This window comes from Cyprinodon variegatus, unplaced genomic scaffold (assembly GCF_000732505.1).
Source record: "Cyprinodon variegatus isolate N-32 unplaced genomic scaffold, C_variegatus-1.0 Scaffold1085, whole genome shotgun sequence".
NCBI classification, from domain to species: Eukaryota; Metazoa; Chordata; class Actinopteri; order Cyprinodontiformes; family Cyprinodontidae; genus Cyprinodon; species Cyprinodon variegatus.
Genome location: NW_015151538.1, coordinates 145,262 through 164,877, shown reverse-complemented (window position 1 = coordinate 164,877; position 19,616 = coordinate 145,262). Strand labels below are relative to the sequence as shown.

The 19,616-nt window shown below is 37.5% G+C and overlaps 1 protein-coding gene across 1 annotated transcript in view; it reads right to left on the bottom strand.

Annotated features, from left to right (window-relative positions):
* tead4 (TEA domain family member 4) overlaps positions 1–7,325 on the bottom strand; it is a 40,008-nt gene extending 32,683 nt beyond the window's left edge. Inside the window, exon 1 of the mRNA XM_015400240.1 lies at positions 7,202–7,325. The gene's annotated coding sequence lies outside the window, so the exon portion shown is untranslated. The remainder of the gene's footprint in view (positions 1–7,201) is intronic.
* Between the last annotated feature and the right edge of the window lie 12,291 nt (positions 7,326–19,616).

Genomic DNA, 19,616 nt, shown 5'->3' with positions numbered 1-19,616 from the left:
AAAGTTAAATTATTATTAAGTGGTAGTAGAAAGATTCATAATCTTTTTCAGATGGATTTCTGCTCTTATTGTGTGATGTAAAAATTAAGAATACTTGGAGATTCTCAGTAAACTCAAGATAAGATGCAATGTGGCTGTTTTTTTAAGTGGAAACAATTCTGGTAAATATCAGTTGTCAACCATAATGGTTATAAATATAAGTATTGGCTCATAATTTTGTATGCCTAAAGTAAATGGATCAACTTAGCTAACATAAATCAGGCTTATGTTGGAGGCAACATCCGATCCGCATTTTTAGTGCCTGCCGTGACCTGAATGACTGAGAATTTACACAGGCATGTTAAGTTACAGAATGCACTGGTCAATATCCTGTGCACAGCAAAACATCCATTTTTATTTCTATTCTGTAACTTAAAGGTGTAGATGGTGATTTTTCTAAAAAAAAAAAAGAAAAAGAAAAAAAGAAACAGGTTAGGAAATATGAATAAAATTTGATTTATGCTCAGAAAAGAAGATGCACCAACACAATGTGTGCAGCTTTTACACTCAATTCGGCATTTCCACTTCAGCCTAATATTTTTCCAAGGGGAAAAGTACTGCAGAAACCACAAGTTTCCAACACCACACTACATGAGGAGGTAAAAAAAAATACCCTTTCCACTTTTATTAAAGCCTCTCATCCAACAGGGACTAATTTATTTTCAAGAAATGTTCTCAATCTGCAGTGATATTTATGGGCTTCATCACAAAATGTCTCTAGAGGTTTATGTTTAGGAATCCCAAATGGTAGCTGTTCCATGCAGACCTTTTTGCATGGTTCAAAATTTTCCTAGGTGCGGATTACGGAAAGCTAAAATGTTGTAATGTGGGCACACAGACCTCAGGGCGCGTGAAGCATAAACAAAGCTTAACTGTGCACGCCAAGACCCTTCTATATGCTCTTCCGCTCCTCAGGGGAATTGCCTATCAAATGTGTACGGGCTAGCCCTGTTGACCTGAGTCAGAGTCAGTATTTATTTAGCAGCCAAGAAGCCAATGGTAACATCAAACAACTAATTTCCAGCCCTACAATATATTCTAACATATTTACAAGTCAGCATCTTACTGACAGATTTTTAACAAAGCAGCGATTATTCACTCCAATGTCTTCTTCATCCAAGCAACCCTAAAGGCTCATAGGTCAGCTGGTGAGAGGGACACATGAATCTCTCAACTTACTGCCAAAGTTTGAACCTGAGTGAAGATTCATTGCTGCTTTCCGCTGGCCTTTTCATCGCATCCTTAAAATGGCTAGCTAATACAAAGGCATATGCTTTTTTAAGCCAGATTTGGTAAGCATGATGAAATTGTTTCCAACCAAATCCCAGTTAGAGAATAAATCATTATGTGGGCAATATATAAAATAAAACCAAATATTTACTCTTTTAGCCCTGTCAGTTGTTTCTACTACCTCCAGGAAGGCAGATGCATTAAAATGTGTGAAAAGCATTTGTCATACAGATGTTTGGAAACAAAGAGTGACATAAACCAAAGGTCTGCCAAAAAAAAAAGAAAAAAAGCAGTGAGGCAAGAGTAAATACAGCTGGATCAAAAAAAACTAATTAAATAGACATAAAGAACAATTACAATTGCAAAAGTGACTCACAAATCAAACTGGCAGATATATGATAGCAAATAAACAGAGAAGATAATCATATTTCCAAGGCCGCATTCTTCTGCAGGGAGCTGTCAACACATGGGTACAAGTTTGGGACTTTTTCCTTCCCCATTGCAGCATGAAGCCCTTTCACTACAGCACATCTCTGTAGCTGGGAGCCACACAAGGCAGGAAATGTTTTTCTTGGCCGATGCACACAAATTACTACTAGTCCACATAAGCACTGCAATATCCCTGACACCCTCCCTAATAAGCGAGCTAAAAGGTCTGTTGAGTAATGGTTGTTTGGTTGAGCAAAACACAGAACATTTTAAGGAAAAATGTGGAGCAGACTGTGAGCTAAGGCTTTCAATTCAGTTGAAATTTTCCAACCCATAACAAGTGAAACACATTCCTTGTTTTTTAGATGTTTTGAGATATAGCATTTGATTGTTTAGTAAGGAATGGCATTTACACGTCATGCAGGAATTCAGCCTTAAATTCAAAGTATTTCACTCTCAGCAGACAGACGTCTAATTTTGCTTGTTTTGTCTATGAATCCATATTTAGGCTGCACAACAAGACTCAATGACATTTTTAAAACCACCAAGTCATCTCTTAGCAATTGCATGTATGCCTTTCAAGATATTCTTAGCAGATATTTGATTTGGCCACCTGATTTAATAACACCCATCAGCACTTTAACAGCATTAACAACAATAAAGACCTCCAAAGAGGCTTTGCATCGATTGTGGTTGCCTGAATGACTTGAGCTGTTGACCAAAAGTGATCGCAGGGATGGGATGGCGATAAGAGCAAGAGCTCCAGGGGCTACGCTGACTGTAAAGGAAGGCCCGGCACGGCTGTTTGAGGGCAGTGGGGGTAAAGCAGGCCAAGCACAGCTTCGGTCTTGTCTTTTTCTCAAGTCATAAATCTGGATTTGTCACAAGGCTGTCAGGTTGAACTTAGGGAGCAGCTGGAGGCAAACTGAGAGGAAGACGAACAAATAGACACGCAGATAGACAGAAGAAAATTCCCATTAACAACAAAGAGAACTGCCTGAGACAAAGAAACTAAACAGGGACAACCTGAACTAAAGAAATTAAAGGAAACACAAACTTCTCCTTCTCTCTCTCTCCAACATGGGAACAGCTGAGAGATATTTGTTGTGCCCCAAGGCGCAGCAAAACATCATTGGCCACCTTGGTGTTTATTCGTTCACCTCTCATACTCCCCTCCAGGCACTCAAAGGGTAAACGTCTATTCTAGTTTAGGGTTACAGCCAAGTTGCCTTGAACCCCCGGACTTCCATGCACACATGCCATTCCTGACAAGCCATCGTGCTCCCTAGTGCGCATCACCTGCCCCTGCCAAACCCCCCCACCCTAGAGAAAGGGGTACCTCAGTACCTTCTTCGACAAAACCCCAACAATGTTACCCACCAAGGACTGCCCCAACCAATCCCAACCTCCGTGACTAAGAGAGAGATACCTGCCCCTCCTTCCTCTGCCCCCCTTCGGCCACCCCAACTATTATTACAGGCTTTATATGGGTTTAAGTGTTGATCAAGGGATGGCCGTGACCTCAATCGACAGCTAAGCTAGGCTAGGCAAAGCTGGGAGCTAAAGGAGCTGTCTGGCACAGTGACAAAACAAGGCGATGACAGACACTGTCTGAAAGCGCCACCGCCTGCATCCGCCCAGTTTTCCACCAAGCAGATCCGCTATCAAACAGTCGGGCAGAAGGCCTCTCTTTGACCAAACCATCTGTCACCAAATATCTTTCAGCAAAATTCTGCAGCAACCTCACCTTCCTCACACATGTTTGAAAATGACATCAGCATAAGAACCACTAAGGAAGCATTATTGTTAGTAAAATCCTGAAATTATTCTTTAATACATAAACCATAACACAAACCAGTTCAGTTATTAAGAAAATTCGAATGACAGATAGCAGTAAATTCCCAGTAGTTTGGCACGCATTCCAGTTAAATGATCTGTTGAGTACTACGGCTTAACAGAGTATCATTTATAATTTTTCAAATGTACATCCTTCTAATGGAATATGAAACTCAAAGTGAAACTAAAATCTTACTTTGTTAATAAGCTAAGATATTTGTTGTGGTTAAGTGAAAAAGCTATTATGAAAGCTAATATTATGAACACTGCATCTGCGAGTGAGACATTTTTGTTCCTCATAGCCTAAAAGACATAGGCCTCATGCGTTTTGGACACTCTTGTAGTATGTAGTTCACGAGTAGCCATGTTTAATCCACCATTAAAGGGTTTTTTATGGCGTTAGCCAACAAACTCTATTAAAGACGGTGCTAAAAACATTACAAAAGCACTGAAGAATAATTCATCGCTTAATTCAAAATTGTTCATCTGGCAGCTTTTTATACCATCTGCACATAAAACTAACAATGACAGAATCGTTGATTAATTGTAAGCCCTTTGAGAATAATGTGACTGGCTACCATTAGTGGGTAACAGCACTAACTTCAGAATTTGATTTGTAGCTTCCAATTAGTGCTAAACAAACTAAATATTTCACAATCTTTGATGAGTCTAGAATACATTTCATTATCTCAAGTTTAAACTAAATGATTTAGATGATTAACCTATACTAGAAAATAATCCACTTTGAGCAAATTTTCTTTAAAACCTATTTTGATATTTATTATATCTTTGTCGTCACTGACTGAGAAAACTTAAACTCAGAGCTGCTGCTCTGCGAGATGTTAAACAAGTATTAACAACTGTTCTTTCAAGTCAAGGTTGGAAAAGACTGTGAATTTCTCACTATGTGATCTATTGGAAAAATAAATAACAAAAATAAAAAACTTAAAATTTTCCCTAACATCTAATGGAATGAGTGATCTTATATATCAAACCCTCAAACTGAGGACTGTGGGAGCTTCAGCTCAACAGCTGCACAGGAAACGTGAGGGATGTGAATCATGAACATAAGGAGATGAACATGTGTGTTCTAGACAGCATATGAAACAAATTGTGAGATGGGTTTAACCCAATTTCAAGCTCTGAAGTTTTTGAGAAAAGATGTTTGTTATGTCCTCATTAACTACTACCAGATTTTTCTCTGCCTGTATGTGACAAAGAATAATACTGCTGCACACTGCTGGTAAGCTGGTTGAATTTAGGCTAATATACCGCTCCCCTGTTTAAATTAAAGGAAGAAGAAAAAATATTCAGGGTTTAAAAGCTGAAATGATGCTGAAAGAGAGTTATCTATTATTACTTACTGTCTGTGAGAGCCCATTTAAAATAATACCTAGTATTAACTTGTTATTGCATTGTTAAAAAAAGTTACAGAAGGTTGTGGATTAGGAATTTAAAAATTCCTCCTAAATTTAGTAGGTGATTTTGCTTTAATGTCTAAAGCCTGTGTGTGTAGATATCAATAAGTTAATTTTTGGTCTCATGTTATAATTATTATAATACATTATTATGTTGTATATAAAAGCCCTTAAGTCCTGAGTTAATATTTAGAATTTTTGTTAACACGCAGTAAACTTGTGGTATTTCCAATCAAGGTTATTATTAGGGATGCACGATATTGGGATTTTGGCCGATATCCGATATGCCGTTATTTTAAAACTCATGTAGCCGATAACTGATAACGATACTGATGTTAAAGCTGGACAAAAATAAGTAGTCATTGAAAATAGCAGTTTTGTTATCCATTTCTGACACTTTGAAAAATAATATACTCAAATATATTTTCATATGCTGATATCAAATAGATTTTTAAAAACGCGGTATCGATCTATTTTACTTTCAAAATCTCGTGAAATTTCATCGTTCTGTTACAAACTCTCGTGATATTTTGCAAATTCTTGTGAGATTTTGTTAGTAAAATAGATCAATACCGCGTCAATATATCAACATATAAAAATATGGCAAAATTTCTTGAATTTTCGGGGGATTTCGTAGCATAACGATGACATATAGCAATATTTCATTAGTAAAAGAGATTGATATGGTGTTTTTAAATGGCAATATATCAGCATATGAAGATATTGTGATATTTTAATGTATCAATATTTTTAAGTTTTTAAGTCTGTAAAAAAGAAGTTTTTGAGGAAGAAGAAGAAGTAGTATTTTTTTAGACTTTAGAAACTCAGAAGCTGATCAAATATCGGGTTCAATATCGGTGGGGTGGCCGATGTCCGATATTCAGTTTTAAGGCCGATACCGATAGGGGGCCGATTATATCGTGCATCCCTAGTTATTATATTATTGTTACTATATCATTTTTAAATGCTTCCTTTTCAAAGTTAAGTTTGTAACCAAATATATCCGTTTTGACCATAAACAACAGATTGTGAACATTGGACATTGCATTACTATTAGCTAAGGTTAATAAACCATCAATTATAGCTTAGCTATCCTGCAGGGAAGCCCATTGATCTCAAAGCTGGTCTGGCATTTCCTGGCCTTGTTGTCAATTTGTCTAAATTCCTCCTTTTTTTACATAAGGACACTTGGTGGACATTAAACATACTCTGATATTTGTTTCTATGGTAGAATATTCAAGTGGAGTGTCCTTGAAGAATTTCAGTTGTTTTTGTGAGAAAAATTGTCAATCTTTACTTTGCTGAAGGTAAAATGCAAATGCACTTTGAACAGAATCTTCACTGCAAAAACAATCTAGAAATAAGTTTAAATGTCTTTATTTGAGTAGGTTAATAAGATGATTTGCCAATGGAATGAGAATTTGTACTCTTAAAATAAGATTATTAGATAAGATGCACTGGAAATAAGACAATGCAATTATTATTTTCTTATTTTAAATCTAAATTGTCTTGTTCCATCAAACAATTTCACCTGAACAAATTCACTTATTTTAAGAAAAAATTACTTATTTAAATTTCACTTTTTTGCAGTATGACCTACTGAAGAATCTTTATCTACTTTCTGATTTACTATAAATGCATACATATTAAATGCATACTTTTCAACTCAATACCGATACTAAGTAAAATATTCGATACTTGATACCATTTTCGATACCACAAGGATAAAAACAAAGACTCCAAAATTCTACAGAAATATTTTCATTAATAAAAACAAAATACAATAAATAAACACAATAAACAATAAGAACAATATTTTGAGCTTGTGTTCTGTGCACAATATTAAGCAAGCTTGATAAAAAAAAACTATAAAATTAAAATTAAGTGTTCCTGACACTAGCCAAACCAGTTAAAAAACAAAAATAATTCTTATCAGCCCAAACTGTTACAAAAAATGTCTGAAACTGAAAAGTGCACAGAATTATTCAATCACACAGAGTTCAGAAAGGGCATTTTCCTCTATTCTGCACTTTAGATGAATGACTGTTTAGGTGCCACTGGTGGTGGCACTGTATCGATACTTTTGAAAATGAGTATCATATCCGGATACAATGTTTCAGTATCAATACTTTTTTTTAGTATCGATACTTTTGACAACCATAATACATATCCCTGAATGTGATCTTAATTTACTTTAAAAACAACAAAAGTAAGCAGATATGATGAGAACAGAGATGAGCGTACCGTACATCTTGCCCTCATCAGAGAGGATGATCTTCCTACGGCCACATGGTGGGTAGATTGCCAGGGCTTCCTGGAAGCTCTGCTCGATGTCCGGGCTCCACACGCCCTCAGCATCGTTCTCCAGGGGTTTGTCGAGTCCATCTCCCAGCTCCTCACTCCCACCCCTTGGGGAGGGAGCTGGCACCCACTCGGCAGACGTGGTTGAATGTCGGGTAGAAGACCACGGAGGCAGAGGTGGGTGTAGAGTTGGAGTTGGGACGGTTGTTGGCAAAAGAAGGAGGAAGAGGCTTTTAAGAGAAAATCTGAAATCAGAAATATTCGGAGATAATGAAACATGTAAAGGTTGATTTCTGATATTCGGACAAAATGAGGATGTTAGCACAGCAGCTATTTTACAGTAGCTAAACTAACACTGTTACAGTCAATCCAAAATTACACAATGCATGATAACATCTGCAAATTGTAATTGGGAGCAAACGTTAAATATATCTGAATCAGTTATTGCTGACAGGAAAACAAAGAAAGTTGCTCCTGCTATCAAAGGAAAGGTCAGGAAGACACAGAAGAGCATCAGTTGGTCTCTTTGTTGGTAAAATGCTGAAGTGTTGACACTTTAGAATAGAAGGAACTTAAATGATCAGAATTTAAGTCTCAGACGCTTCTTCTTGTTGCTTGTTTCTTATTCAATGCTCTAAGGGATCATTAAATAAGGCCTTTGCTAAGTAGGAGCCCCTATGTTACACACAGGCATTGAAATTTCATCCCTAGCTACTCCTACATGATGCATATACATTTAAACCATTGTATATATCTTTGTATTTCTTTGAAATTAAATTATATTATGAACTATAGAAAGTCTATAGAAGTCTTGCATGTCTTATAGTTTTCCAGGAACTTTGTATTAAACATATTTCTGCTCTTTTTTCCCGCTTGGACCAGTTAAGAAAATATCATATGAAGACCACAGAACAGAGATTAATTCCTGGTGGTTGTAGAACATGTTTATTGCTGAAAAAATTTATTCCTTTAGAAGTTAGTGTAGCAGTAGATCATAGAAAACTGTCAGTTGTCTAATTAAACATCCTCTCTGATGGGTAAGAAATGATGCTGGTTCAGCTCATAAAAAGCCCAAACAGATGGATAAAGAAGCAAAGCTACAGAATGCCAAAGGGCCATAATGACCTGCACCCATTCACCATGCAGTGTTGATGTACATCATTAGACGGTTACTATCTCTACCAGATTAGGGCAGGGAGGAGGGGCCTGCATTAGCGAGGGAAGCTGAGAGGGATCTATTGGAGTGTCTCCACCCTCTGACCATAATCAGAGTTTCAGATCTAGGGGCCTGAATATTCTTAGACGTGTTTTATCAAACTGCTCCCAACAGCATCCCATAAGGAATCTCTACCTGTCTACAGTTCATTAGTATATATCCCTATTTAATCAAGTTCTATATAAAAAAACTATGAAAGTTTTACAACAGATTCGCATTCTGTTTTCTCTATATGCGAGTTTGTTTAAGATATCCACATGGTTCCTGAACCTCTGGGTGAAGAGAATGAGACAGACGTCGGCTCCGCCTCTTCCTATCGACAAGCACACAGGAGACAAATGGGAACAATGGTCGGACGCAGCGAAGAAAGAACAGTCACACTCATGAGTCAATGCAAACAGCGTTCGTCTTTGTCATGGGCTGTTTTCCTGCCACAGAGAAACTATGACAACACTGTGTCCGTTTAAGCCAACAAAGGCAAAAGCAGCAAACATTACGTCACTGAAGAGACTTGGTCACCAAGTCAGTGCTGTTGGCAGATAGGGAGAATTCACCCGGTCTGGAACAACTTCCTAACCATCTTCCATCGTGTTTCCCTTTTAGACAACTGTTGTTTCACAGCTTTTCCTGCCTGGAATATTAGTAATAGACATGAACATCACAGCTTGTGGAAAAAAACAGATGGATGGATGGATGGATGGATGGATGGATGGATGGATGGATGGATGGATGGATGGATGGATGGATGGATGGATGGATGGATGGATGGTCCTCGCTGGTGACGTTGCAGTAAGTTAAAAGAGGAAGACAGCCAGATTGGAACCCTTAAACCTTTAAAGTGCAAATATTGAACTATGTTAATCATCAATGCTGATTTTTAACTGATCTTTAGGAACTCTGCAGTATAACAATGAATCCTTAAACCTTATACAATTAGCCTTAAAGAGACATTTTGTTAAGTTTTATCTGAAATATATCTTTAAATTAGCCTTTCTATTTGACCCTTTATGACTAAAACATTGGTTGATGAGCAAACCAATACCTCAGCAGCTCAGTGCTCATGCATATATAGGAATGTAGCCTATTTTTTTCCCTGAACGTGTTTCGGGTCGGAAGTTCTTGTGCTGTTCTGCAGCTGTGAAGTCAAGCGTGAATCAATCCAATCTAGTAAACATGAAACCTTATATTTAGGATGGATTTTTTAGATACACAGAAGCCACCGGCTTCCAGTTAACCAAGACACCAATGGCAACTACAGGTAAGGCGAAAAAAAGTTAATTAAATTTAAAAAACATTTTTGAAGTTCGAGCATGCGCTACGAGAACTAGCAGAATAGTGCTGCAGTTTTGTGTTTTGTCAACAGAGGGCAGTATGATTTGAAAACTTTGTCATGCCTTTTTAACTGATAAAACATGGGACAACAAAATGAAATATCTAAATAGTTCTGAAAGAAGAGCCTAAACGGACTCCTAAAGCAAAGCATAAAACTGTTAATAGATCTCAGGCTGTAGGGATCTAATTATCTGACATAGTGCAACTACCTTGAAATCAATATACATTCCCTTACAAAAGTTTGTTTTATTTCTCTTACAAATGTTATTCTAGCTTAACAGATCAACACCAAGTAGTGCAAGGAGCTGGTCTAATTGTGGAACATGAAAAACACTTGCTCTTCAAAACATCAGGAATAAAAAGTTGTGCCTTTGCATCCAGGTGTTTTTAATCAGATGCCCTCAAAATAAAACCTATAGCCTGCAGAGCTTAGCTAGTTAGTAAACTGAGTCAACCTGTGTGTAATACAACTGCAAACGTCTGAAGCCATGGTAACCGACAGGCAGGGCAATGAGCATTGAGCAGGGAAGGTCACTCTGGAGGAGCTACAATTACCTACAGCTCAGGTTAAACTAATCTGCTAGTTAAGTTAAAGAATAAATAATAAATCGAAGAATTTCGGGGATTTATTTTCCCAAAAGCATGAAGCGGATAATTGTTTTTCTTTTTTTTTTATACAGAGCGTAAAGGACAATCTTTTATTTCTGGGTGGATCATCTAAATAAGTGGTCCTCCTAATTGTCAATCATTCTGGTGATATGTTTAGGTAAGGCTACGTTCACACCAAAAGCAGCAGAGGCAGCAGGAGCAGCTAGTTTACATGCAAAGTCAATGGTTGACACACATCAATGCGTAGCAAAATGTCCTGCAGCGCATTTTGAACAGCAAATTAACTTAGAATGCTGAAACCTGCCATCAAAACATGTTCACGTTTATTATCCTGGTGCCTACAGTTTGGATTACGTACATCTTCTGTCAGTGAGCCCCAGGGCAGCTGTGGCTACAATGTAGCTTGCCACTATCAGTGTGTGAGTGTGTGTGTGAATGGGTGAATGAATGTAGTGTAAAGCGCTTTGGTCAAGTCTCCTAACTTGAATAAAGGCGCTATATAAGTACATGCCATTTACTATTTTACAATTACATAAAAACCACATTCCAGTCGTCGCGGAAGACATGACAGCCTGTTGAATGGGATTCCTAGTGACAGCGCACCGCTGGTATGCGGGGGTCTGAGCGGCTCCGACAGAAATAATATTTGAAGGCAGGATGGTAATCTGGATGAACTGACTGCACAGATGAAGTTTTGATTTGGACTTTCTCACCTAGAAACATAAATAAAACTACTGTATTCCCACTAATAACAGCAAATTTAGATGCCAGGCAAAGAAAGGATGTGGTAGCTCCGCCCAATGCACATTAGACCCTCTCGTCAATAGCGCAGCTGGAGCAACTAAACTTGCTTTTTCTGCGCATGCGCAATTTCAGGCATATATCTGTGGTGAGCTATGGTTTTAGACAGTCATTACTGCTCACCTTTCTCACCGGGGTTCTTTGAAAAAGGCAGAGGGTTGTGAGAGAAAATGTGTCTACAAAATGTATTAGAAGAAAAGAAAGTCCTCAGAAGAGGCAGATATATCCCAGAATGCTTTGTGCGAAGACCTCTCCTCTCAAAGCATTATGGGATTTGCTGTCACAGTGGCCATATCAAAGATAACGCAGGCGCCGCTTAGTGGAGGAGGAGTTACGTGACCAATGGGAAGCAAAAATTAGTGATCATCTGTCCAAACGGTAAGTTTACTGAGTTCACTATAAAGTCCACTAAATTGTCCCCGCTCTATGTAGTGACTGAGGGATTTAGGGGTTAGAGTGGATATTCGGACACAGAAAGCTTGTATGAGCTATGAGAACAACTTTTAAATTAAGCATGCATGAGGAGAAATGAACTTGTGCATGCTCTCATATGAGTTTAATAGGCGTTCCCTCTTGTGAGCAGGTACAGTACAAGGTTCTGCATGTGCATTTTTTTTTATTTTATTTTTTTTTTAGGGAGGGCCTTTTAAATAATTCACAAAAGTCCTCAACAATACCTTTAAACAGTACTGGCAACAATGCAACTTTTAAATTTGCAAGGAAGGTAAAGAAATACCTTAAAAGACTTGTAGTTCTGCAGAGTATTGACTCTGCTGCCAATTTGTTGCATTTGGAATGCAACGATTCATATAAATAAACTTTTAATAAAACACATTACGGTCTGGTTGAAATATGACAGTGTTCAAAGGTCTAGGGTTGTGCACATTATGCCATGGATTTTAATCTAACTGTTTTTTGTTTTTTTTACTCAATTGACAAGCACAACATAAAGCATGAAAATAATTTTTAAAAAGCAGACACCGAAGAGATGCAGGACACGTCCCTCCATCCTTATAGCCTCATATTTATTCTGGACATTTTAAACAGTTTAAAATCACATAACAATTTCTTTTGTGTTTTACACAAAACCCTAATTAAGATCCTTTTCCAACCAGTCCCAAACAGTGAGCTATTATTGGCTTTTATTTAAAAAAAAAAAAGCAACCACGCCAAAATCTCTGGAAAAAAACAAACACCACCTAATGAGACATTTCTACTGTTTGCTAAACTGATCTCAAGACACCTGTGACTGTGACCCCAGGCGACTGCAGGTCACTGGGAGATTTGTAGCGGCCATAAACCATTAGAGTGCGGCTCTGTGCCTCCCTCTGTGCGTCTAGTAGGTTAATTAAACTAAGCCATGTTTTAAAACAACCCCCCCCCCCCCATCAGTAACTCCTACTTCTTCCCTCACTCTCCAGCCTGATTCCTGGTGCTCCTTCACGGCCCCCTCCTTGATCTGCTCAGTGGGATAATCCCCCAGCTGGAACTGCGGTCATAAGGCCAAAAACCCACCAAACCAATCCACTCGCTTCTTATGAAACTATTATATGTTGACCAAATGACACAAGCTAATACAAAAATTCACAAAAGACGGACGTTATGGTGCGTTCTGCACGGTTTACACTGTAAGTCCACTTTAAGTAACACAGAAACTGTGAACACAGAGGAAGCTGGATCTCTTTCCCCCAAAACTTTACTGCACACAGACACTTCTCAGTATCTTTCACATATTTCTTCTGTAAAAATGTTTGAGTTAAAGCTTAAATAAGCTCTAAATATCTCTTTGGTCCCACCTGCAGCAGTTCCTGTTAAACACAGTCTTATGCACGGAAGTGCATCTGTCTTCTCTAGTGGTCAAAAGCTGCACTAATAATCATACTGGGAATGTAAGGGGCAGGAAATATTTTGAATATAAAGTACCAGATCAGGCTTTGCGATGGCAATAAAGTCCCTGTGAGAGAGCCCGTAGCGACCAGCAGGTTTGTTTTGCTGGGATTTAGCTAAAAGCACTGTTCTCTGGCACTGATTCCCACTGCGCTGCACCAGCAGGAACTTCAGGGCTTAAACACAAAGCTGAAGGTTTAATATTTTCAGTGGTTAGGAGTCATAGTACCTCTTTTTGCTTTGAAGGTGTCGTTGTTGTGCTAATCAGTAGTTCTACAAAAAACTCTAAAGGCCTTTCATAGTATTTATTTTCTCTTAAGCTGCTTATTAAAATGTATTTTAGTGATCTAGTGACCATTTTTTAAAGTACTTTTTAAAGTACTTTTTAAAGTACTTTTTTTAAAGTACTTTTTGTGTGACCGGTGTTCCATGTGAGCCCCTTCCCCTTTACATCCCAAATAAATATACACGCATGGGGGGAGGAATGAGCAGGGAAACTTTGCACACAGTAGATGATCAACTAAAGGATGATCCATCTTCTGAATCCTTGTGCCAGGTCTTTTTTTCCTCCCTCCTGTGTTGTTTTTCTTTTTTTTAGGGCTGACTTGTCTTTTTTCTCCAACAGTTTTAAGCACACATCAGCAATATGTAGCAGGGTTGGATAAATGAACTGGAAATAAATATTTTGAAATGCAAAACTTTGAAAGACCTTTAGATAAACTGTAAAACACTTACAGGAAAGTTTGAAGTATAAAGTTGCTTAAAAATTGTGCATTTTTAAGCAATATTTAGTTCATAGAGGACAATGTTTGCTTTAACAGAAAAAAGCAGATTAAGTGTTAAAACTCAGATTTCAGACAGTATAAATGTGGCCCAGAGATCATTTATGCCGTCTTCTAACCTGTTGTTTGCTTTATTGATTGTTCGTCACTGAAAGCAGAAAACCTGCAGAGAATTATCTCCTGATTCTTCCAGCTCAATTGTTCTGATTTAGTCTGAAAGCTCGCTGATGGGTCCAGTTCCCAGCAGAAGGCAGCTGTCTTTCCATGACTTTAAATATCCACTCCTTCAGATCCCAAATCTCACCAGTAAATGACCAATTTGAAAGTCATTAAAATATCACTGTAAAACTGATCATGAATATTTCAGATCCTTTAAACCTTTTTTCATTTTCTTACCATGCAAAAATGGTCATTGTATTTTATGTTTAATTTATGTGAGGTGGAGGAAAAAGATTTTTATGAAAAATAATCTTAAAAGGCTGATCCCCTTAAGTTTTAAGAGATAATATCCACTATTACTGTTTGCCCTTAGAGGTCACTTTCTTAGTAAACTGGCTAACTTGATTTGTTTAATTAAAAAATAAAGATAAAACTAATGTGAAAAAAAGTCAAGGACAATCAATGCACCAGATTCATAACGATGTTGTTACAGGAGTTGAATCCTGAACAGCAGCAACGGTTGTATAAATAACAAGCTGGTTTGTCAGGACTTTTTATTTCTGCCTCCTTCTTTTGTGTTCAGGAAAATTAAGAGAAAAGCACAGAGGGTCTATTAGCCCCGTCAATGGAGATGTAGATCAGACAGGCTGCAGACAAGGAGGGGAGGGAGGCTGCAAAAATGCTTTGCTCCAACAGCCTCATATCAGAGGCATTATTCATTTTTCTCGTGTAAGCGGGGGAGGAATGATCGCTATGTGGGATGAACACAACAAACCAGGATAGAGAAAAAAAACAAAAACTCTCCTATGCTGTGGAGTGGACCTGTCTCAAGGCTATTCTAACACACGGCACCGGAACGAGAACAAAACGCAGAACTTTTAGCTCCTCGTTTAAACATTATGTTTCATCCACCCTCTCACACATGCTGCCGCAATCCAACCAACAAAAGCCTTAAAATACAATATAATATAACAAAACACTAAGTTGTCTGAGAATATAGTGATCGCAATGGCTATAAAAAACAAAGATCAGAGGCCATGGAGGAAAACAATAAAATCTCCGCTGGCCGGAGGGAACATTTCAGGGGAGGATGGAACAGGTGTGTTTTTTTTACCTCCCCCCCCATCTCCCTCCATTCATTCGTCACAGTGCTCTAATCCACCTGTTGCTCCTCAGGAAAACACACTCCTGCCAGCTGCTACAGTGCACACCCCATGACCCCCCCCCACACACACACACACGCACAAAATATACACATTTTTACACCATCGTTGGACTAATCATCTCAAATCACCTAAAAACACACGTTGGCTGTAAGAAATTATATTTCATTTCATCGTCCCCTCAGTTGTTTTAGGAGTATCCTCACTCAGTTAAACCATAAAATAATAAAAATAATTAACTTCACGTATCAACAGACTACTCTGTTCCAGTTCATTGGAGCTAATGGGTGGATTTTCCCAACATGGAGGCATATTAGTTCACATAAATGTGCCTAACAGTACCAGAGATGACTGGATGAACAGATTTTCATGGTACACTGAACCTTCCTTATTTAGCTGCTTATTCTGCGTTTCAGTTGACTTTATTACAAAATAAATGATGGAAATATATTAACGCAGAAGCATTATCTAAGGTAGACTTCGCCAGCGTTATACAGGCCTTTTTTTGGTTTATAACTTCTACACTTCAGCACATAGAGATAAACCAAAATAAAATAACGAAGGTTTTAGTTTTCCAAACATAAAGCTTTTAATAACATCATAAATAATTCAGATAGGTGTAGTTAGTCAGTCTGTGGTTTCCTGCTCCCTGAGTGATTTTTTTTCTTCAGCTGACTCTCTACTGATAACACGTGTTTGGCCTTGCAGTCAGTTTCTTTGTTAGCTCCCCTTGCAAACTGTTTCACTTTTCATTTCTCTTTGTATTCACTTTTTTTGTACATTTACACCTTTTTTTTCTCCATTCCTTCTCATAAACATAATTGAAGTGTATTTAATGTGTTGTTACGGCCCTGGTCCTGGGTTTGCTCCTAATCCTGCCCAGGTGTGTTGATGACCTGAGACTCCCCTCCTCTCCCTGCTGCTGTGGAGCGGAGTATAAAGCTGGCTGAGGAGAGGATCTCTTCTCTCCTTCTCTGGGTCTTCGTCAAAGTCACAGACACGTCCTAAGCTGCTGATGCTGCTCCATTTTGGATCTCCGTTCAACACGCTTCATAAGTTGACTTTTTCCTTGTTTTGTTATTGTGTTTTGACATTAAAGTGTCTGTTGAGAATCCGGTCTCAAAATAACTAATAAAAAATGTGAAATGAACCTTTCCCTCCTTCTTTTTCATTAGCGCTAAACATTTAGAGACATTATGCGTTAAAAACAGCCACACAGGATCTCCTACAAACTGACACGTTTTAGTCAGAGCACCAGAACATCAAATTGTCCAAAATAAAACGCACGGTAAAACTAATACTTGAAATCACTAGTTACAATCATTAAAATGCCTTTAAGCAGTTTGACCTTAAACTGTGGAGTTAACAAAAAAAAAGTTTTAAAAAATCTGTGATTAAGGCAAATCAGAGTAAAGAAATTACTTTTAAAGAACTGACACTGTCTTCATGTAGTTTCAGATAGGATATGAACTAATTATTCCACTTTGAGCACTTTGAACGTTTATTTTTTAGTTATTGTGGTGATCTAATTGTTTCTTTAATCTGCGTTAATGTCTTTTTACACTAGGTACCTGGGAACCAAAACAAAACCATTATTTGAGGTAATTTAGAAGAACATTTAAATTGATCATAAGCTTAATTTAAGCTGTCCCATATTGATAGCTATGCTTTAGAAAAAAGCAGGTAAAACTTAAATTCAGGAAAGACTATCGCCCATCAGCCACTATTTTTATTTTCATGCATTTTTTCCATTCAATCAGCCGGTAGATGAAATCCCCTAATTACTATTTCATTTTTTATTTTATTTTTTGCATATTTGGAGGAATAAATGAGTAAACAAGTAGAAAGCACTTTGTTTTGAAGTATTTTAAATTGAGGCGATTGTTTTCTTTTTTTTTACTCATTCTTCCTTGCAGTCATGTTCGACGTGCCGCATTTTAAGACCAGCTAGGTACAGTTTCAAAAAAGGAGTCAGGTTTAAACGGTCAAGCTTACAATTGCGGAGGGAAAACGTTTCTTTATCTGTGGAGGTATATTTGAAAACAGTTAAAGCAGTAAAATAAATTTGACCCCAAGTCAGACAAACATAACATTAGGTATTAAAAGATAGAAGAAGCCAAAATTAAACCATGACAATAAAATCTGAAGTAAGTCCACACATTTCATTACTGTTCAGTCAATATATTACTTAAAGCGATCTTTAATATTATGCGTAGTGCCATATTTAAAACCAACGTTCACACATGGCTTCAGTAATTAGTATAAAAAAGAATTGTGTTTTGTATATTTTCCCCATATTTCATATGATAGAGTCTATTCCAGCATCATCAAAAGTCAATTCCATAAAAAAAGCATAAAATATGTGTTTTTGGCAATAAAATAAAAAATAAAAATTATAACTAAAAATATAGCATTTTATAAATATTAACAATTAATCAAAACTACATTAACATTTCATGGATAAAGTAAAGGGATACATAAGGAGACAGGATAAAATAGTAATAAGCTGGTCTAAAATAGGGACATAAACCTGGGATAGCCTGAGTGTCCTGAGCAGCAGCCTAGTTTGCTTATTACTAAGGTCGACTGGGTTGATTAACCTCAGCCCTGCTTTACAGTGAGACAATGATCCTTACCACCAGGCAAAGACACACTATAATAATGATTAGCCTATAATGTTTTAAACTTTGCAGTAAATGATGAAGGACGGAGAGGTTTTGCATCATTTGTAAGTGAGAGGTGGAAAAATGATGAAGGGCCAAAATAAAATAGGGTTAGTTAAACCTTAGCAGGTAAACCTGTTTTTATCCTATTTACTTCAAAATAAAATTACAGTTACATAGCCTGTTTAGGAGCTTTCTCCATGGTCTACAAGCTGCAGGTAAATTTCTATATATATATATATATATTTTTTTTTTATAGGACGTAAATCACAAGAAAAATGCCTCTTTTTTTATTATAATAAAACATATTTTTTTAATTTGTTATTTCACTTTCAATCCCATCTTAATTGGTTTATGATGTAATGGGAGAAAAAAATGAATCCTTTAAAATTTGGAGCAAATCGGCCCTAATATCCAGAAACCTGCAGTCAGTTTTTGCTGCAACAGGAAATAGGGTAAAAGTATATATTTATATAATTTGTGAGTTAGTAAATAGGCGGTGCATCAGGCTGCAGAGGAAAACTTTCCCCCCGGGTCAGGCGCACGGATGGCAGCCTGATCCCGGCTGAGGCGCAGGAAGTCAGAGCCACAGCTGCAATTAAAGGCAGGAGGAACAAAAAATGCAGGAATTCTTGCTGAGAAATGTGAGATATTTCAGGTATGTTATGTCCGCCGGTGAATGGGAATTTATTTATTGAAGCAAAAGTGACGCTGAAAACTTTACGCGACCCAAGAACAGAAAAAGACGCACAGAAAAAGTAAAGAGCAAAAACACTTGAACTGACTTACCTGCTGAAACTCTGTTACAACTCCAGCAAACACATTTAGACAGACAGGCAGGTGGTTCAATTACTCTCTCTCTCAATTAAAAAGTGAATTAGTTGTTTCTTCTTTTTTTATGTTTGTTTTTCTTTGCCTCTCCTTTGTTTGTTTTCTGTTGCCCCGTCTCCTTCCTGGAGCCGCCTGTTTGAAGCGAGAGGACGGCAGGAATTTGAGGAATTAGCCGTGGTATGACATGAAGCCTGGAAAAAGCCAGAGAAAAAGACCAAGGGAGGGAAGAAGGGGAGGGGAGAGGAGAGGGGAGGAAAGTCTGACCGGTCAGCGCGTAATGAGGAGGAGGAGGAGGAGGAGGAGGAGAGGGAGGAGGTTTCTGGAGAAGAAAGTGACTAAACCAAGATAGGCAATCACATCATGAGTAATAATATTACATTAAATTGACCGGGTTACTGTTTGACTGCAGGACAAGGGATTTAGATTATTACAAATAATATTTACAATAGTGTTTATTGTCAACTGATGTGGCAGTATATGTGTACCATAAAAAAAATTATATTTCCTGATCAGATATCAATGATAATCTGCAAATGATTGTTCAGAAAGCCTGTTCCAGTATCAGAACCTACTGTAAACCATCTAAATACAGTTATTAACCAAACAAAATGCTCCCTTTTACTGGGTTTCTTTGTTCTGATTCTTTATTATGAATAATAACAGCAGTAATGATTATTTTTAACTTTTTTTAAAAAAAAAATTTACATATTAATTTATTTTCTTGGTAAATTTTGATATTTAATGCTGAAACCAAAAGTACATGAGATGTGATTTTAAACTTTGTACCCAGAAAGGCAACAAGTGCCCTGTGACCAAAACGACCAGGAGAGCCTCCTAGTGGATATCATGGGGATTGCAAAAGGTTTGTTTCCTAGAAAAGGAAAAAAAAACTGTATGTCACCAAATGAATGCATTAAAAT